General features: G+C 27.8%; 1 long non-coding RNA gene across 1 annotated transcript in view; it reads right to left on the reverse strand.

Annotated features, from left to right (window-relative positions):
- Nucleotides 1-466: 466 nt before the first annotated feature.
- Nucleotides 467-23,105, reverse strand: part of LOC139427164 (uncharacterized) — a 38,908-nt gene continuing 16,269 nt past the window's right edge. Inside the window, exons 2-3 of the long non-coding RNA XR_011638326.2 lie at nt 1,002-1,293; nt 467-684 (exon numbers count right to left, since the gene is read on the reverse strand). This is a non-coding gene — a long non-coding RNA (uncharacterized LOC139427164). The remainder of the gene's footprint in view (nt 685-1,001; nt 1,294-23,105) is intronic.

Below are 23,105 nucleotides of genomic sequence, written 5' to 3' on the forward strand. Positions count from 1 at the left end.
CACAATCATTTGCTTCTGTTTGGAACATACTTATGAATTCTTTATGAAAACGAAAAACTAAGGGACCATCCATAAATGTTGTTACGCTTGGAAGGGGTTAAAAGAGTGCGTGAAATTGGAGCAGTTAGAGATAAGTGGGAGTACGGGAGTCACAAGAATTGTGACATCACACATTTCGATTAAAGTAAAAACATTTGAAAACTAGTAAGTTAAATAATTTTATATTACTTTTATTTTAAAAAAAGAGAACTTACTAATTTTGAGGTCTTATTATACGTAAACTACTAATGAGATGTTTCTTTTCTTAAATCAATTTATTAAAGAGTATTTTGAGTTCATAAAATAGAAAAAATTAAATCAAAAAATATATCAAATTCCCAAGTACGACTTTTTTCATTGACTATTTTATTTAAATCTTTAATTACTATTTTAAAAGATTTATTTATTTATTGTTATAATCCTCGTTCTTAAACTAAAGCATTCCCGCTATGGGCCTAAAGGGTCATGGAGGTAAAGGTACCACAAGTTCATAATCAACAGCATGATTGGTGTTAGCACATTGCCGCTTCCCGAACAGGTGGGTGAACATCGATTTGAAGCTGGATGGGGTTCAACCCACCGCATCAATTCTTCAGTTTAGTGCCTTACAACTGAATCATCCTGGCTCAATCTCATTCTTTTTTCCTGCAAAATAAGTCCATATACAATCATTATAGTTAAGCTCGCAAATCAAAGGACAATTAAAATATGATCTATAATAAAGTACTTCTAAAATGCAAATGATGTTTTGGTAAAATAACATGACTTATGTGACAACAAAGGAAGGAAGGATGTGTAACAACATTTATGGACAGCCCCTCAGTCGGAATAACATGAGAGGAGTTAATTAGCAGGTAAAAAATATAAAGCTGTTAATGGCATCATAAAAACAAGTGTCTAAAATGTTGATAGCCTGTATTGACTTAATATTTCGTCACGGATAAAACATAAATGCTACTTACATGGAATCAATGTGTACGTAGTTATTGAGCATAATGAAGCGACCATCTTAGACATCATTACAGTATCTGTACTGTCTGTGTCCTCAAGACATCGATTGGAATTCCAGCCCTTCTATACCGCCTTCTCTTTCAACAAGTCTTTGACCTTGACCTATGGGAGCCCTTGAACAGGGTCCATGCAACTATTCCGTTTTGATACGATTTAGTTTTGAACACGCAATTTTGGGCAAAACAGCAGGCACAAGGACAAATGGGCTTAAACTATATAGTCGATACATACATAGGAATGAATCTAAAAAGAAGAAAGAGAAAGATGACATTTTTCTTGTTTTGGGTGTACATGTGAGCTTCATTTTCATGCGTAATAGTAGAGCTTAGAAACAGTAATTGTGCTTTAATGATATTCCCAAATATAACCACACCTAAATCTTCATCTATTTTCAACCGACATGAAGCATCGTAGCTAATTGCAAAATAACGCTTTTCATCAAATCCCCAAATCAAGTTGGAAGTATTAAATCAATTTTAAAAGAAGTAGCTAAAATTGTAAAAGAATGTCTGGAAAAAACGCTCCAGGCAAGCATTGCTTACAAAATAACAATAATTTACGCTTATAATAAACTGTATTTTTTTAGGTACTTTCATCGGAAGTTGTTATTTTTCATGCCATAAGTTCCACGTTTTAGTTAAGCTTTTTGCTAAGTTTATATACCTTTAAGATAACTAATACTATATGCTTTTCTATGCATGCCTGATGCTAACTGAAATTCAATAATTTAATTAAGCTCTTTTAAGCAAAAATCGGACATACTGAAAAATTGTAAAATACATATACTTTTTACACTTTTATTTTTACAAATAAATGTTTTAAGCACTATAAATTCATTTAAAGGCATTTTGTTACCCCATTACCAACATAATTGAAATCTTGAATTGTTATTGCTGGTTACCCCATATAAAAGGTAACTTCACCATGATTGTTCACCATAAAGTTTTATACTTGTTTCAGAAAACTTTCATTAAGAGTGTAACTGTACATCATTTTAAATCTCTAAAGTCGCAATTTGGCAGAAATTAAAAAGTGGCTTAAATGATTCAGGATGAAGGCACCAATAGCAAATTTCTGTTGGTTTCGGTTTTTATTTTTTATAGAAGCCATCAGATAAGATCAGTAATCCTAAATAAAATGTAAGTAATTCAATTCTAAATCAATATTTCAAATGGTTTTAAATGATATTGTACTTGAATATAAACCGATGATAAAGCTGATGCGAGCAATAATTATTTTGAATTGAGTTATCAAAATTCAAGGACATCCATCATAAAAACAAGGTGTGCTCATGGTTGATATAATATTAAAATAAAACTTAAAACAGGTAATAAAAAATGTAGCAATAATTTCAATGTCCTCTTCAAGATGGTTTTTTTTTAAAAATTAATTACTTAATTTTTTAAAATTTATTCTGACATTTTTTTTTACATTTTAATTTTTTAAAATCGAAATTTTTCTAAAATCTCATTTTAAATTATTAATCATTTTAAATAATTAATTTTGAATTTATTTCTGCACTTTTTTTAAATTTCATTTGCCTTTATTTTTAAATTTTTTTAAACTTTAAAATTTATTTTGATAAAATCACAATTTCTAGCTTTTTTGGTCACAATTTCTAGCCTTTTCAGATCTAGGATATTATTTAAGACCTAATTATTATGACTAAATTATTTATGACATAATACATTTAATGTTATGGGATAATATTTTAGTTCCTCATAAGCAAATAAATTTATAGCAGAAAGGGACCAAATGAGTAACTCATTACTTTGTAACGATTTGAGTAACGATTACTTTGTTTTATGAGTAATTTTCACGTATATATTTATGAATATTTGAAAATATTTGGCAATAAGAAATCCTTAAAAACAAATTTAATATATATTATAATATCGAAACACAAAATATCTTCTCAGTATATGGTATAATATTACGAAAAAATTTATCCCACAAACTCGCATTATTAATTAAAAGTTATTTTTCTTAACTATTTACCACGATTTACTTCATAGTTAACGTTTTCCTTTCCATTTAAAGCGTAAGTAACAAGAAAATTTGTTTACAAAGAAGATACCAGACTCGAACAGATATTTTTTTTACATACAATATATAAGTTGGGAAATAAGCTATAAAATTTATTTTGTCTACTTTGAAGCAAATATTAAGTTAAAATGTATCAAATATTAAACTATTCACCTAGGATACGTTGCGGTGTTCTATTTGCTTTGCTGATGAAGAGTATAATTAGTAAAAAGTAAATTAAGCGCTTGCGTTGATAAGAAATTCACAGATTAAAAAGAATTCAATCCAAAACAGTCAACTGCAATTCACTGCAGATTGTGGAGTTTTTGATGTTTTATAGAAAACGGAACTATTGTTTTCATTTCTGTGATAGCCTGTCTACGAGCATAGCTCATCTTTGGTCGTCTAAAAGACGTGCATGTTACGTCTGTTGTTGTTACTTATGCCACTTGCCATCAGCAAGCCTGCTTGAAATAAAGCAAATTTTTAAGGCAGAGTGTGTGTTTCTTGTTTTTTCAGTGACGCCATCTATTGCCAAGAATCGTAAACCATCTATTGCTTTAGGCACACATACGTCACAGCCCGTTTTACAGGGAGGACCCAATCATACTCTATTCATTCATTTACAAATCGTAATTTTGACCTGAACCAGAGAACGATCAATCTCCGATTCAGTACCCCCAGAGGTTTTGTTTTGTTATAGGAACTTGAAGGACTTAGTGACCTTGACAGATTTAACTTGCACCAGTCACCATTTAATACGCGGGAGTTTTTCTGCCGACACGATTTAAACTTTCGTTCTCATGAACACGAGCCCAACGTCCTAGGTTATCCTCGTCGCTTGACACGTCTTTCCAGTGCAAATGGTTAAATTTAAAAATTAGCATAGTTTAGAAGCATTTTATTAGTTTATTTACTAAATTAGAGCTCTAAAGAGAATTTGTTACAAAATTTAATGTGCTTTCAAGTATCTTAAAAGTGATTCTTTCTCAGTTAGTACAGATTTTCCCAGTTATGTCATAATACACTCTATAACAAAAAAATCGACGCACCAAGAAGCAATCATCCGATTGCTTTGAAATTTCGTATGCATGAATGTTTTGAACAGATATGGCTGGAATGATGCCGACTGGGGACGTATAGTCTTTAGCGACGAATCCCGCTTCCAACTGTGTCCAGACGATCATCGCAGACGTATTTGGAAACGAACAGGGCAGAGGGGGGATCCTGCCTTCACTTTTGCACGCTACACCGGCCCTCAACAGGGCATTATGGTCTGGGGTGCCACTTCCTTTGTCAGCCGAACCTCTTTGGTCGTCATTAGAGGTACACTTACTGCACAGCGGTACATCGACGACATTCTAAGACCTGTTTTGCTACCGTTCCTTTTGCAGTGCCCTGGGCTGGTTTTTCAGCAGGACAATGCCAGACCACATACTGCACGTGTTGCTATGAACTGTCTGCAAGCTTGTCAAACTCTTCCTTGGCCTGCCAGATCACCAGATTTCTCTCCCATGGAGCATGTCTGGGATATGATGGGAAGGCGATTGCATCTGGCACGGAATGTTACTGACCTCGTTCGACAATTGGATTGAATTTGGCAGGAAATACCGCAAGAGACCATCCGGGAGCTTTATCGGTCTATGCCACGCTGTGTGGCAGCTTGTACCCAGGCTAGAGGCGGATCAACACCTTATTGAACTTGTTACTGTAACTCTGCAATAAATTATTCAATTGTTCTGAAATTTTAATCATTTACTATTCTGTACATTGTCTTCCCATCCACCATTTTTCGTTTCAATCGGACAACTCCTTCTTGGTGCGTCGATTTTTTTGTTATAGAGTGTAAAATCGAAAACGGTCACAGCAGTCTCAGTCATAGTGTGAGAGTTTTGAACTGTCTCAAGGAGGTCATAATGTGACTTTGATGTTACTCTGTCTTGTGATATTAAATAAAAGTATCCATGACTATTTATAGTGACTTTTATGACTTGGTAGTTACAAATATACTTTACTAGGACAAAAGTCACTTGGAAAATTTGTTGCCTTCGTTGTATATTTTTATGCGACTTGTCTCACCTATGATTCCACTCAAATACAGAAAATTTACAGTTTACATGTCTTTAAACACTTTTTTCGTAACCAATCTCATTCAATTAAATATGTGAATCCCCCCCCCCACATACACAATTAGAGTCGCAACTGGTCACAATGATTACATTCAAAAGTGTGACCTGTTTAAATACACTCATGGACAAAAAAATTAGCGCACCAAGAAGGAGTTATCAAAATGAAACGAAATTTTACATACGTAATGACTACTTTGTACGTATAAGTAAATGATTAGAAAATCAAAGATTATCGTTTTTCTTTGATTTTTCGGAAATACACTCATGAGTGTATTTCCGAAAGCCTTCATACATGACTTTGAAAAAGAATTTGTTTCCGTACATTATTGCTCTACAATGTCAGAAAAAAGATTTTAAATGTAAAACAGCCCTTGTCCAAATATTGAACAAAATTCAAATAAACTTAAATTATATTATCTACAGAAGAAGAAAGAATTTGAATGCTTTTAAAATAGATGTATATGGTTACATTTTCTTTAAGATTCGTAAGATGAGATTTAGAATCATTACTAAAAAAACTATAAATTTTTCACAACTTTTATAGCCACAAACAAACTATTGATATGATTTATTTTATTCAAAAATATTATTGCAGAAAAATAACACAATTTTTATGTAAACAATTCCATGAACTAAGCATTTTTGTAATCGTTTTATAATCTTTTAATTTTTAATAGAATGCTTCATTCTATTCTGTGTACAGTTGAACTAATATTGATTATGTTATGGCGGAAATTTTGATAAATTATGAATGGAATATTATGCATTTTGCATTATATTGCGTTCAGACAATTTTGATAAATTATACGGATTTAAAATGCGCATAATTACTTGTGCAAAATATATTTAAATTTACTAATTACAAAAATGAGAATAGAGAGATAGAATACGATACGATAAAAGAAAATTATTCAAAAAAGAAACATCTGATTGATATTCCACAGGAAAAAGTAAACGATTGAAGGAAAAAAAGTCTCTTCCAGCGTGAGCATATTTTTGATCGTTTGCTGACAACTGGCTGAGTATAGCAGTTAATGCTATCTCGCAATTGAACGTAGCCATTTGTAGAAGAAAGAAATATGTAAAATATATATATTTATTTATGAAAATAAAATGTATTAAAAAATGTAGAAGAACGAAATTTTAAAAAGGTGAAAATTCTTTAATTTTAGTCACCTTCGACGAGTTTTTGTTTGAATTTAAAAAGTTTCGATCATGCGATTGGGTGTTCCAAACCTATGATTAAAAGAATTTTGAGTTTTCTTGGTGGTGATTTCGATAGCTGAAAATGATTACTCAACTTAGCAAGTTCTATTTTATTTTGAACTACTAGTTAATGTTCAATGAGGCAAGAAAGAAGTTATGAAAATTAAGGGGCGAGTCCTTATTTTTTTTGAAGATATTAAGATTGATAATTTTGTTTTCATTAAGTCGAAAGTTTTTAATTTTTAAATAGCAGTTGAAATTTATGTCCTTTCAAAATTATCATAATAGTTCAATTTACAATATCAATAACATTTATATTAATTTAAAAATATTTCATTTTTATTGTAAATATTAGGTGATATAAATTCGTGCTTTTTCTGAGATTTATCCATTAAATTTTTTTTTTTCGTCGTATGCCTGTTTTGGCAGTGGGGTGCGATTGTTCCTGTTTTTCAGTGGCGCTATCTATGGCCAAGAATTCTACTTCTGCCACGCTATTCACACAACCACAACCCGTTTATAGGGCGGGTCACATTCACACACAAAGGAGAAAGAACATAGAACACACACAGAGAGAAAGAAACATCCATGCCTTGCCCGGGTATCGAACCCAGAACCTTTCTGATGCAAGGACAGTTCCCTGCCCCCTACACAGGCCTGTCGGCATCTACTCAATTTAGCCTACCATTAGAACACACATATGATTCAAACATGCAATTGATGGTATGAAAGTTAAAAACAAAACTAAAAACAGTACTGCTTGTATCACCGCTTGATAACTATGGTTATATTCGAAAAATTTGACGTTACCTTTTTACTCTGAAGCAAGCTTTTGATTACTTATTTCTTGACTGATATGGGTGTTTTTGGAAAAATTGACTCTCACGTTGAAATCTAGAACAAATTTATACAATTTCCACATTGCAAAAAATTATAAAAAATTCGCAATATATCCCTCATTATGTTAACTATATTAATGCTCTTAACGTAGAATGGTTTGGACTGAACATATGCTTCCTAAAAATTTTGGGCTCTTATTTTTACACATATATGGGTATTTTTGACAAACTTTGACGCTTACTTTTGCAATCTGAAACATATTTCAAATGAAATCTTCACAGCAAAAAATTTTAAGAAATTCGCAAAATGTCCTCCTTTATTTTCATATGTATGCACATAACGAAGCATTGTTTGGAGTAAAAATTGCCTCTAAAAAATTTTGAGAACTTATTTCTTGACACATTTGGGTTTTTTTTTAAAAGAATTGATGCTCACTTTATAATCTGAAACAAGTTTAAAATTATTTCCTAGTTGCAGAATATTGCAAAAAATTCGAAAATTGTCCTTCATTACGTTAATTATACATATATTTTTATTTATTTTGCAACAATTTTTTCAAGTATTGGGAGAATTTTTGCAATTGCGGAGGATTTTTTGATGGAGCTAACCTACATTTGCGTTTCATGGAGAGGAAAACCACGAAAACCACCCACGGTTAGCCCGTATATATATATATATATATATATATATATATATATATATATATATATATATATATATATATATATATATATATATATATATATATATATATATATATATATATATATATATACATATATATATATATATATACATATATATATATGTATATATATATATATATATATACATATATATATATATATATATATATATATATATATATATATATATATATATATATATATATATATATATATATATATATATATATATATATATATATATATATATATATATATATATATATATATATATATATATATATATATATATATATATATATATATATAACAAATGCTTCTTAAAAATTTTGAGAATTTATTTCTTCACGGCTATTCGAATTTTTGAAAAATAGGACACTAACTTTTTATCTGAAATAAGTTTCAAATGAATTTGTCATTGCAAAAAAAGACAAAAAATTCATAAAATTTTCTCCTTTATGTTACTATGTTATCGATAAATATGCTCATACCGTGAGTAGGGGAGAGTAAGGGTCAATTGTAACAGAGCAAAAATTTCGAGTGTCGGGTTCTAGATTCGGTTCCTAGGTAGCGCACAAGGTTAATAAATCTGCATGTACACACCCCTGCTGGCAACCATTTTTATGCACTAGAGTTACATCACAAAAGATATTTTTACGCTACGTAAGTACTTTTTTTGGTATTAGAATATTATATTGTAACAAAGTAATTTTGTTTAAACAAAAAAAAAATTATAAACCGAATATGTAAGTGGACACCTTAATTAACATTTTAAAGAAAAGATTAATTTTGTTACTTAGCTAGCATTGTTTTTAACAAATGAAGCTGAAATGGCTTCTTGGGGACGATTGTAACAATAAGTAAGACAGTTGTAACAGCTGAAAATAAAATTCATAATTTCAATTACAATTGCTTAACCCCTTAGGTCCCATTTCTTATGTTTACAAACCATTACTTAACTCTTTAAGAACCACCAATAGTTTCCTACATAATTTATATTATGTTGCATGTGCATTATTTTATTTGTCACCTTTCACAGCATAAATTGAAATTTTTAACCCCTTAAAGTTAAAAGTTTAACCCTTTAGGTATCTGCTCATTATTATTTTTACTCCTAAAATATCACTACTATTTTAATCAATAAAAAAATATATCACAACTATGATAATATGTATAATTAACTATGTTTTAGTTGAATTTATGAACTGTTACAATTGACCCCGTAAGTGGGAACAATTGTAACAAGTGCACGACTGTCAAAAATTGTTAATAACTAATATAATAACATTTAAAATAAGGTATTTATTTTTTTTTCTAGTAGAGGATAGTCTACTTTACTCATCTGTCAATTAATGCTAATAATATATTGTATTTTTTGTTAGTTAAAAATAGTTAAGTAAAAAATGTTACAATTGACCCCACTCTCCCCTATACATATCCTAATTAAAAATTTTGAGTTCTTATTTCTTGACAGATATGTACTTTAAATAAATTGACGCTCACTTTGAAATCTGGAACAAGTTTCAAAGTAATGGCTCATTGCAAAAATTATAAAAATTTTAAAAAGTTACCCCCATTTTGTTAACCATATATATGCTCTTAACGTGGTATGGTTTAGATTGTGGCATGGTCAATAAAAAGTACTCTTAGATGTGCAGAAATAAATATCCAAACTTTTCAAAAAGCATTTGTTGCTCAAATCCTGCTACGTGAAGTGCATATATATAGTTTCAAAAAAAATAGAGGACATTTTGGGAATTTTTTCGATGAGGAATTTTTTTAAGACTATCTTTCAGATTAAAACGTGAGCGTCAACTTTTTCAAAAACACCCCATTGATGAGAAGTTAATACCCGAAATTTTTAAGAAGCAATTTTCAGTTTAAACAATGCCACGTTAAGATCATGCATATAATTAACATAATGGAGGACTTTTTGTGAATTTTTTGTAACTTTTTACAATGAAGAAATCATTTGAAACTTGATTCAGATTACATAGCACGAGTCAAATTTTTCAAAAATACCCATTGATGAGAAATTAATATCCAAAATTTTTAAGAAGCAATTTTCAGTTTAAACAATGCCACGTTAAGATCATGCATATAATTAACATAATGGAGGACTTTTTGTGAATTTTTTGTAACTTTTTACAATGAAGAAATCATTTGAAACTTGATTCAGATTACATAGCACGAGTCAAATTTTTCAAAAATACCCATTGATGAGAAATTAATATCCAAAATTTTTAAGAAGCAATTTTCAGTTTAAACAATGCCACGTTAAGATCATGCATATAATTAACATAATGGAGGACTTTTTGTGAATTTTTTGTAACTTTTTACAATGAAGAAATCATTTGAAACTTGATTCAGATTACATAGCACGAGTCAAATTTTTCAAAAATACCCATTGATGAGAAATTAATATCCAAAATTTTTAAGAAGCAATTTTCAGTTTAAACAATGCCACGTTAAGATCATGCATATAATTAACATAATGGAGGACTTTTTGTGAATTTTTTGTAACTTTTTACAATGAAGAAATCATTTGAAACTTGATTCAGATTACATAGCACGAGTCAAATTTTTCAAAAATACCCATTGATGAGAAATTAATATCCAAAATTTTTAAGAAGCAATTTTCAGTTTAAACAATGCCACGTTAAGATCATGCATATAATTAACATAATGGAGGACTTTTTGTGAATTTTTTGTAACTTTTTACAATGAAGAAATCATTTGAAACTTGATTCAGATTACATAGCACGAGTCAAATTTTTCAAAAATACCCATTGATGAGAAATTAATATCCAAAATTTTTAAGAAGCAATTTTCAGTTTAAACAATGCCACGTTAAGATCATGCATATAATTAACATAATGGAGGACTTTTTGTGAATTTTTTGTAACTTTTTACAATGAAGAAATCATTTGAAACTTGATTCAGATTACATAGCACGAGTCAAATTTTTCAAAAATACCCATTGATGAGAAATTAATATCCAAAATTTTTAAGAAGCAATTTTCAGTTTAAACAATGCCACGTTAAGATCATGTATAAAATTAACATAATGGAGGACATTTTGTGAATTTTTTGTAACTTTTTCCAATGAGGAAATCATTTGAAACTTGATTCAGATTACATAGCACGAGTCAAATTTTTCAAAAATACCCATATATGTGAAGTAATAAATACTACAAATTTTTTTAAATGCATTTAAGTCTAAACCATGAGACGTTAAAAGCATATAAATGGTTAACATAATGGAGGACACTGTGAAATTTTCATAATTTTTTGCAGTAAGCAATTAATTTGAAACTTGATTCAGAACAAAAGTAAGTATCAATTTTTTTTAAAAAAAATACCCATAATTATATAGAATTAAATACTCAAAATTTCTAAGAAGCATTTGTTTTGTCCAAACCATACTATGTAAGGAGGATATATATATTTACATAACGGATTTTATTTTGCGAATTTTTAAAAATTTTTTGCAAAGAGAAAACTATTTGAAACTTTTTTCAGATTACAAAGCAATTGTCAATTTTTTTCAAAAATACCTACGTGCGTACTCAAAATTTTTAAGAAGGATTTGTTTATTTCGAACAATACTACGTTAAGAGAAGGATTTATTTACTTACGATACATGCATATATGTATAATTAGCGCAATGAAGGACAATTTTCTTTTTACTCTTCAGCAATGAGTAAATAATTTTAAATTTGTTTCAGATTATAAAGAGAGCATCATTTTTCTTCTTCTTCAAAAATACCCATAAGTGTCAAGAAATGAGTGCTTAAAGCTTTTAAGAAGCAATTTTTAAACCAAGCAATGTCACCTTATTGGCATTCAGATAAAAGTAATGGAGAATATTTTGAGAATTTTTTAAAAATTTTTGTTATGAAAATTTCATTTGAAACTTGTTTCAGATTACAAAAGTAAGAGTCAAATTTTTCAAAAATATCCATAGATGGGTGAAAATAAATATCCAAAATTTTGAAGGTGGATGAGGATTTGATTTGAAAGGATGAATCCAATAAGGATTTCATTTGAAACGATCTCATTGAAAACGAACATAAGATTTTTAAAAAGAATGAATTTTTTCATTATGAAATATACCGATAAATTTAATAAGCAAAGAATATTTTTATCCGATAATTCTTTTAACTTATTTTAAATATTTATTACCTTTTAATATTTACTTTTTTTTCCCGAGCTAGCTATTTAATTATTACCTTATTCAAACTTAGTATTTAAAATCTTTTCGATGTTGCCAGATGTTCGGTCCCTCATTTCCCTATCATGTAACTTCTCCCCTCTAAGCAGGAAAAAAAAAGAAGAAAAAAAGCAACCGTTTTGGTGTAACTAACATGTTTTGGTGTTTTTGGCAGATGCACTGTCAAAAGAATTGATTTGAAAAGTGTTTCCTTGAAAACTTATATTTTAGTGATATTCCGAGACTCTGAATCTATGTTCTTGTTTGTCTATATACATATTATTCTATATTTGTTGTAACGAAGAAATACAGTAGTCACACCACAGGAAAATAAATTAAATATTTAAAAAAAAGTTCCTTGAATCATAAAGCAAAAAAATAATTTTACTTTTCTTGACTCTAATTTCTCCATTTTCTATATTTTGAAATATAACTAAATTTTCCAATTTGAAAAATTGTTTTGAGTGTTTCATAGATAGTGTTTCAGAAATCTTCTTCAATAAAACGAATTCGTTAAAAGAGATTTTATTCTTAATGATTCTTCAAAATCATTTTCCTCACTTATTTTCTTAATGATTTTCTGAAAACATTAAAAGTATGAAGTATTAGAATGATTTCATTTATTTTCGCTGACGAAAAGGATGATGTATTCAAATGCACGTTTCAACGGAGACTTCAAAATGATGACCTTTAAAATCTGCTGTGTTCAGCTTTATCTTTACGTGGTATGATAGCAATTCTTTTGGGGGGAAAAATAATATTTGTTAGTCTATTCTACTTTATTATTTTTCCCATTGTTATGTGACATGTTATTTTTCGGACTCATAAAAAAGCGGTAATTAATACAGATTTGGCAATTCAACCAATGAAAGAAAAAAAAAATTTTGTTGCAAAATATGAAAAAGAAATTTTAGTGGGGTCCATAATAAACCCATCCCCTGTGCCAAATTATTAGCCGCAGTATAAGTGTTAATTATCAGGTGATACTATACAGCTTTATGTGACTGTTTGTACTTGATTACATTCACGTATCAATAGGTAAAATGAGACGATAAATTGGATTAATTAGACGAGATATTATATAAAATATTTATTATATTATAATAATTAGACCAAATTATTAGCCGCAGTATAAGTGTTAATTATCAGGTGATACTATACAGCTTTATGTGACTGTTTGTACTTGATTACATTCACGTATCAATAGGTAAAATGAGACGATAAATTGGATTAATTAGACGAGATATTATATAAAATATTTATTATATTATAATAATTAGACCAAATTATTAGCCGCAGTATAAGTGTTAATTATCAGGTGATACTATACAGCTTTATGTGACTGTTTGTACTTGATTACATTCACGTATCAATAGGTAAAATGAGACGATAAATTGGATTAATTAGACGAGATATTATATAAAATATTTATTATATTATAATAATTAGACCAAATTATTAGCCGCAGTATAAGTGTTAATTATCAGGTGATACTATACAGCTTTATGTGACTGTTTGTACTTGATTACATTCACGTATCAATAGGTAAAATGAGACGATAAATTGGATTAATTAGACGAGATATTATATAAAATATTTATTATATTATAATAATTAGACCAAATTATTAGAAGCACTGTAGTTTTTCACTAAATACATGTTTTGCACGATACTTTTATATTTAAACATGCATGTAATGGATTTTAATTAAGGAATTTTTTTATATACTTCCTATTTGTATTTATTTTTAACGTATTGCATTACAATGTCAATTAATTGATACACGAGCGTAAGCAAGTACAAACCGGTTTCAGTCACATAAAAACAATAAAGCTGTATAGTGATACCTGATAATTAAGAGTTTACATATAATCTTACAATGCGTTTAATACTTGGGACTGATGTGAAAGCTTCGCTCTGCGGATGTTAAACGATTTCAAAAAGTAAAACTGCATTCAAATCTGAAGAAGAAAAAAAATGTTTCATTCTTTCGAAAGAGGTTCCATGCTTTTCTTAATTCAAAAAATCTATTATAAAAATATTAAATATTTCTTGGAGACTCCTTCCTTCAGGTTCGTTCGGCCAGGAGTTAAAATAAAATATAAAAAAAAGAATTTTCCAAAACTCTATTTTTTTATTATCTTAATGCATTGATCTTCTTGAAATTTTTCATCTTTTTCTTTGATAAAAGTGATTAGTGATTAAATTGAGATTTTTTCTCTTTTAATCAAAATTCATTTTATAAAACAAAACTTAATCAAGATTAATCGGAAATCGTACTTTTTTATCCTAAAAAAAAAAGAGTCAAATTTTAATTTTTCTTTTTATTCTTCTTTCAATCTCGACTTATAATAGTCTACTAATCAAAATTTTCCTCTTTTCTGATAAAGCTATAGTAGTTATTCTGACGACTCAAGGTTTTTTTCCAATAGTTTTCCTAACACCAATTCTCACCCTTTTAATTACCAAAATATTATTCAAATAAAGTTCTTTTGCCCAAACTTATTTTTATTGAAACTTATTTTAGTTTCAATAAAATAGTTCTTTTATTATTTTAACCCAATGCGAAGCAGAAAAATTTAAACCAAAATTTTATTATTTTGGTACTGTGATCATACTTCTAACATATAATGATATGCTTTATTTTTATATTTTTGAAAATTTAAAGTAGTTGACTAAAACGGAAATTTTTAAGACACAAAAACTAGTACAATTTTATTAGTTTATACGTCAAGAACTTGTGGTCAGGGCCTGATCTAGAAATGTAAGGGCCCTAGGCACTGAAATGTCAGGGGCCCAATAGTCTTAACTTTAAACCAATTTTACATGTTATTTATTTATGAAGTGCCTTTAAATTATTTATGACATGTGTATAGTACGATATATTAGTAAATTTACGATATATTAGTAAATATATTTATTACAATTTTTGTTAACTCAGAATTCTATCAGACATATCTTAAAGAAAAACACGAAAATAAATTATTTGGAACATTTAGGGGGCCCCAGGGCTTGGGCTTCTCAGGCTTTATGATAAATCAAGAACTGCTTGTGGTTAAAAAATGAAGAAAATTATTTAATACAGTAAAATTATGTAAGTGATAAATACTAAAACTTTCTAACAAAATACTGAAATTTACTACTAAAATAACTTTACTTACTAAAATTTTCTAACAAATGCTTTTAGATATAACCAAATGCGGAATAATAGAAAAGCATTAAAAAGAATTTTGTACACTGGAAGAAAAAAATCGATTTTCTAGCTAGAATTTGAAAATTTTCGGTATTTTCTTTTTCTACAAATATTCTTTTCTGCGTCTTCTGCTCATTAAAGACCTGTCATTTCCAAATTGAAAGCGCTTAAAGCAATGAGACGAGCTGTAATTGCTCACCAAAAAGGGAAAAAAAAACCGTTATTATTACATCTGTGTCTAGTATGAAAATTCTTCTAAAGGATAAATTGTCGCCAAATATGTTATTATTCCATTTTAATGTTTTCAAGAAAAATAATATAGTAGCTGTTATTCCAATTTGGAGTTCTTCAAGTATCAACTCTTATTTGTTTATTCTGTGACGCTAAATGTTAGTTGTCGTATCGTTAGAGCAATTAAGTTTAACAAGTAGCTAAAGACCTCCCAAATCGTCTTCTCAGCTTCAAGGCTTGTTGTGTATACATTTATGGTTGAAATTACTATATCCAAATGGGTGGTATCATCACCGCAGGTCATACATTTAAATGGAGGTTAAATAATAAATCTGTCAAAAAACAATTAATCTAAAACAGTTTGTTGCTACTTAAAAAAGAAGTACAGTTGGGATTAACGATCTTCTATTTACCGAAATTTTCGATTGAGAGAAATTTTCTTTTTTGATGACTAAAATGAAGACCCTCCTTTTAACTAAAAATAAATTCTGAACTAACAAATTATTTCAACAGCTAAAAAAATATTTTCTGGCTCTATTGACGAAATTTATTTATTTTAACATCCTGTGCCCATTTTCAAACAACAGCATAAAAAGTCATTTTTACTTAGAAATATGAAGCTTAGAAGAAAATAAATTAATAAATGTAATAATTTTTTATTAAAATCAATTAAAAATGACTTTTTAATGAATTAAAAATGTTCTTTTTTATTATTTTAAATTATTACTTAATGAAATGATAAAATGTGATTTTTTTATCATGTTTCACTTATTGTAAGATGATCTTATATCGCATTTCTTCACATTTTGGAAATGAAAGAAAATCCATCTGACTCAAGTTATAAGATAAGATATGACACAAAACTTTCCAAAAGGTTACTTAAATTAAACCTCGTCTTTCTAATAATATTTCAATCAAAAATTTTAATTGTTTAATTGAAAATTGGTTACATATTTTCAGAGACAATCTCAGTAATGGTACTAACACAGAAAAAAGGGAAATATATATATTATTTTTAAAGTGATAAAATTTTTTTAATATAATAAATAAATATTTTTTTAAAAATATTTCTTTAAATAAATTTATGAAAATGCAAAAGGTAAAAATTCTTTTGTGCATTGGCCAATCTGCAAATTCGTGAACATCTTAGCAAATTGACCATGGTCATTTGGACCATAATTATCATACATTCTGTAAAGAAAAAATAGCATGAAGTTGCTTATTGGAAGGAACGAAAATGAGGAGAAAATATACACAGCTTTTTGGCTGTTCTTTAATTTCTGAAACAAGTATGGTTCCTAAATATATATTGAAAAATGATTTCGAAAACTTAGTAACCCCATACATGAAATGAATAGGGTTGTTCATAAGGTGGAGAAGTTTTTTACTTTTTATTTTAGACCGGGATATTACAAATATTTCCGATTTAACGAATAAAATTTCCCTAAGAATTCGAAAAATCGGGGGCCAAATTCTATGCAATCCAATCTATAAACTGTTTATAATGACATAGATTTATTTTTCAAAAATGTGCTACAAAAATACAAAAATAATTGAAACAAAATTACAATATATTTAAAATATTAAATTAAAAAACCTTAAGCATTTAAATTTAATTTGATATTTTCTATGTAATTCCGAATTGAATAAGTATTAAAAACTGCGTAAAACAAAATCTCATTATTTTGCTGAATTTTAATCTAAATATTTAAAAGGTTTTCGGATAAAAATGAAGCAAATTAATCATTCAAAATATTTTAGAGCTAATAGAGTAAAAATCATTTAACTCATAATTAAATTAATAACTAGATGAGTTAATAACTTCAAAGGATGAAATTTTTTAAATACTTAAAAATCCAAATTCAATGTCAGTATGTGTTAGAACTGAGGAAAGAAAATAATTGAAAGTTGGTTAGAGAAATGATAGACAAGCGAGGAATGAAAATATAAATCATACGTATGCCTCGAAATTTTTTCATTTCTTAAAAGTTGCTTACACTTTATTTTTTTGGCGCATAAAAGATGTTTAACTTTGTTTCACTATTTTTGAATTTTTTTTCTCCATATTTCAAGCTGCACTGCATATACATATACTTGTAATTCAGAAACAAATCACCGCGTTATAAATAAATTTTCATATTTTATTTTGAAACTTTAGTAATGTTGTTGTAAAATGACGTTTGGGAGCAAAGGAATAAAATTGATTATATGTGTACTTATTTTGATTGAAAAAAAATTACAAAAAAAATTATATGATGATCTCTAATGTTTTTGCCAAAATGCGTGATGTCTACTTCTTGATACAAATAAGCGTGACATCATTTGTAGACGGCCTCTTAACGTTTTTGCTGTAAAAGTTTTTAGTTATGGAATTATTGTTTGTTTTCAATTCATATAAACAAATTAATTTTAAACTCTATATTAATTATATTTTATTGAAATTATTTTTAATTAATTTTAAAATCTATATTAATTATATTTTATTGAAATTGTTTTTAATTAATTATTAAATTAATTTTATTTAAATTCTTATTTAAATTAAATTAAAAATTCTTACTCAAATTTATTATTAAATTAATTTATTTAAATTATTGCTTAAATGAAATTAAATTTAAAAAATTAAATTTAAAAATTAAATTTAGAAAATTAAGTTTAGAAAATTAAATTAAAAATTAATATTCAAATTAATCATTATCAAAATGTGAAAATAATATTACGTCATCACATGGCTAATTTATATTATTTGTTCTTTTCTAGAAAATAGTAGTTCTTAAATAATGTTAGAAGTTTTCGAAAATCCTGGCTTTTAGTTATATTTTTTATTTATACTATGACTTTAAGCAAAACATTATAATTAGGAAAAAGAAGAAAAAAAAATTTTTTTCAGTGCTCAAGTTAATGACTTTATTTGTTTTATCCTAGGAAGCAAAACATATTATTTCACATATTTAAATAACAACTTTGATAGGTATCGGCATATATTTTTCTAAACTACTTATTACAGTTGAACTCGTTTATTACGAACTTAGATATAACGAGATTTCCGGTTTAACGAGAATGTTTTTAATAAGTGCTTGGTAATAAATGTAAATATAACGTGAAATATAATGCAAAAATAAAAATATAAAAAAATTAAAAAAATGTTAAAAAAAACTTGTTTTTTTTTTTGGTTTTACGTAAATACTTTTTTGGATCCATCAAAAAAAGAATTCAATTGCTCATGGAGATTTCGTGTAATTAAATAACACTAAAGAAAATTATTATGAAGTTTCTCATATAATCTTGCTACGAATCACACTATTGCAATTACTAATAAAAGATGTTGCTGTGGTTGTATACCGATTATTGCTAACATGTTTGAATGTTTGTTTCTGACCGAATGATTGCAAAACGCAGAATCTTAAAATAAAAGAAAAACTAAAACTAAAAAACTAAACTAATATCACTTACTAAAGGTTAAGTGATAATTAGTGTCCTTATTAAAGTATTTTCGTAAGTTATCGTTCCAATCGATCGCAAAATGTCCAAGATTAAATAAAAAATAAATTAAACATTATATCAATTAATGCTATTAAAAATTGTAAAACGTAAACCGTTTTTATAATTCATTTTTGCACATCAAAATTTTAATTTTTGATAATTTAATTTGGACTAGGTTTTTTGCAAACTAGGAAGCATACTAGTCAAACTTCATTCGCAAAATTTCTTTCTAAATGAATGCAGCGAGGGTCCAGTCAAAAGGGGAATCCAATTGACTACTAACAACAGTAAGAATCAATAATTGCAATTTTCATTATGAAATTAAATTTCTATTAGATAAACATTTGTCTTAAGATGAAATTAAGATTTTCAAAAAATTTAATAAGGAAGTTTTAGATAATATTTTTGACATCTAGGAAAAGTTTAAAATAAACTTATACAATGCATACCATGAAATAATTTCTATGTGCATTTACATAAAATTGAATTTAAAACATGTATTTAGATTTATATAAATATTAATAGTTCCATTCTTTTCTTCTGCTTCAATTAAATTATTTATTTTTTTGATCTATTCATTGATAACATTATTACACATCTCTTTTCATGAAAATTAAATAGAGGTATTTGCCCCGTGCATAGACACACCTCAGCACATGCCGCTTCTTCAAATGTACTGCAGAGTGAAAAACTCCGTTCAAATTACGGTAAGTACTGGCATTCAGGGTATTTTTTACTCTAAAGTTCATTTTTACCTCAACATATTACGGAACAAAAAAAAATTATATACCGTAATTTTTGAGGTCATAATTGTCATAAAATCATTGAATCACTCTAATTAAATAAATATTAATTTCAGTATAATATTTTAAGGTATTCCAAGGTAAAATGGATGATGCACTTAAAGATCCAGTACCGTAATTTGATCAGGGATTTTTTACAGTGCAGTAACATCCGATTAAAGCATACAAAAAGGATGATTGAATATGAATTGGCTCGTGATATTTCGAAAAATTTCAACAAATGTAAAATATTATACTACGGCTAATGCATAAAAAAGGATAATAAAAAAAAGTGTTTATGGTGATCTATACTAGGAATTCGATAATGAAACATGTAGATTCTATTCGAACTAAGATTTAATTCCTATAAAAACCTTCTTATCATTCTAATGCAAAAAGCACGAAAAATAAATAAATAAATAAAAATTGTATAAACGGCATCTTTGAACTCATGTCCAAACATTATTGGTATCACAAAGTTGATAAGCGGTAAAGTTCTTAAGGGATCATGAAATTGATAATCATCTCTATTCGCCTGTGGGTGGTACATGGTGTCACTTAATAGATGTCGCGCCTTCCACAAGAACTAGGTCAGTAATTGCGTGCAAAAAGTTAAAAAAAAAATTTCTTTTAGTCTTTTTATATTTACTATTCGGCAGATGTTAAAATTAAAAATAACTTTGAATGATATTTTGTGACTTTTAAAATTTATGTGAACTATGTGAAAAGTCGTTTTAATCATATCAACTAATTTTTTACAAATAAACTAGACTGCGGTATCCTTCGAAGCACGTAGAATGCAAGTCCATTATCCAATTTAATTTTTATTGTGAATATAATAAGATTTGAACACAAATTTAATTAGGACGTATTCTTAAATTTTCTTTAATTTTTAATCATAGAATTCGATTCGATTGAATTTACATAAGAAATGAATTTAAAATATGGACCTTCTAACAGAAGCCTCAGCAGATTACTACAGCATCTACAGTTTATTTTTCATCTCAGATTCGAGAGGATAAATGACTAAAAAATTCCTCAGACATTTTTGTTACTTGGTTTCAGGCTGTATCGGAATTCATTCTATTTTCTCAATGTATTGCATAAAATTTATATAAGTAATACAAATTTTTAAGTACGTAAACATTTTAAGCATAATTTTTTGAAACGTTTTTGAGTATTCAAAAACGTTTATATATGCAAACTTATCCTCTATACTTGTTGGATTAAGCTCAGTTCTTACAATAATAGTCTTTGAGTGATAGAGCTGGGATCACACACTGTGCAAAATTCCGGAACAAAATGCGGTAAAAAGTACCGACACTCAGGTTGCCGGTATTTCTTACATCAAAATCCATTTTTACCAGTACATGTTACGAAACAAAATATCTAAAATACTGTCATTTTTATAGTAAAATCACTGAATCTTTTTAATTGAATTTATTATTATCGTAAAAATTGCGGTATAATATTACGGGTAATTAAATAAAATACGGATAATAAAAATGGGTTTAACTGTAAAATGTATTTTATGGATGATGCACCCAAAATGCCGGTATTTTTACAGTGTAGATGAATTTGAATTTAGTATTTGAAATTATTTGTGCTGTAGATTCCCTTAGTAAATTCTGCTTTCTATGAATTTAGGTTTTTACTATTATTATGTAGTCCTCCAGTATTTGTTTCCCTTCTTTTAAAAAATTTAAATGCGTTTTTATTTGGTCCATCCAGTGATTATACTTCTCTATTCACGGGAGAAACAATGACTTCTAACCAAGGAATTTGTCACTGTTTGGCATGCTTCGTTATGACTAGTTAGTTTGTTCTCAACCAGCAATTCTTTATAGAGTTTTGTAACGGATTGAATATTTTTCTTCATTTTATATTTTTCATAACGAATCTATAAGTCTATTTTTTTTTCTATTCTTCGTAACAGATCTAATATTTTTCTAGAATAGTGACAGTTTTGTATTTTTCAAGAATTACATTCTTGAGTTGATAAAATCTCCTCGTTCACAGTCTAGTTAAAATGGATATTTTTTTTCCATAAAAAGTAATAAATTCTCAATTTCAAAATGTACATTTGTAATGATTAAACCTACCAATTAATGGACTAAGATGGTGTTTCAGATAATGTTCATAATCCTAAAATATTATGAATGATCCTCGAAAAAATATACCAGGAAGGATATATTTAATTAAATTAGCACTTTAAGAGTCAGATTGTTATCAAGGAGGATTATGATGAAATAAGAAGAAAAAAACTGGTTTCGAGCAGAACAAAATGTCTGGTTTTTTGTTCCCGGATACTTTTTCTGAATTGACCTAAGAAAAAGAAATTAAACACTCACTAATAAAACAATCAATACGTAAAGATTTAGTCGCTTCTTTTCAATTGGAAAGTAGACTAAAAAAAATTTTTTTTCTTTATTAGATAGTTTTAATATGATAATTATGCAGTTAATATAATAATCGTATAAGTATTATGATTTTATTACAGTAATTGTGTAGTTTAATGAAATATTTATTATTATTATTGTGTGGTTAAATTTTTTAGCATTACAATTAATTCTCACTATGGTTTAAAAACAAACTATGCTTTTAAACTTACCATACATTTTTTTTCTTTTGGTTAATGGCGGGCACTTGGGTCTGTTTCCCATTGGCCTCAGATATGCCAGAATTGCTACTCTCTTATCACCCAGTGAGCACCTATGGCTATGCCACAGTTGTGGAGTAGCGTAGCCCTCGTCATACAACTACAAACCCGTTTATAGTTACATGCACACAGAAGAACGTGCACACAGAAGGTTACATGCAGGTTACATGCACACAGAAGAAAGAACATAGAACACATAGAGAGAGAAAGAAACATCCATGCCCTGGGCGGGATTTGAACCTGCCACCATCGGCTCCGCAGTCAGGCACGCTAACCTGGTCGGCACTTGCCATACATAACATAATTTGAATACGAATGTTAATAAACAATTTTTTTAAAGCTTATCTTATATATATATATATATATATATATATATATATATATATATATATATATATATATATATATATATATATATATATATATATATATATATATATATATATATATATATATATATATATATAGTTTTTTTTTATTATTTCCAATGGTAGATCAAAAGACAACTGCAGTTAAAAAACAGACAATAACATGAGAAACAGAAGGAAAGATGAATAATACAACAAAAACAAAACTACAGTGAGTCTATAGATTGCTCATTTTGTGACGGG

The sequence above is a fragment of the Parasteatoda tepidariorum genome, chromosome 12 (assembly GCF_982258835.1).
Source record: "Parasteatoda tepidariorum strain Cologne lab strain chromosome 12, Ptep-v5.0, whole genome shotgun sequence".
In the NCBI taxonomy this organism is placed as follows: domain Eukaryota; kingdom Metazoa; phylum Arthropoda; class Arachnida; order Araneae; family Theridiidae; genus Parasteatoda; species Parasteatoda tepidariorum.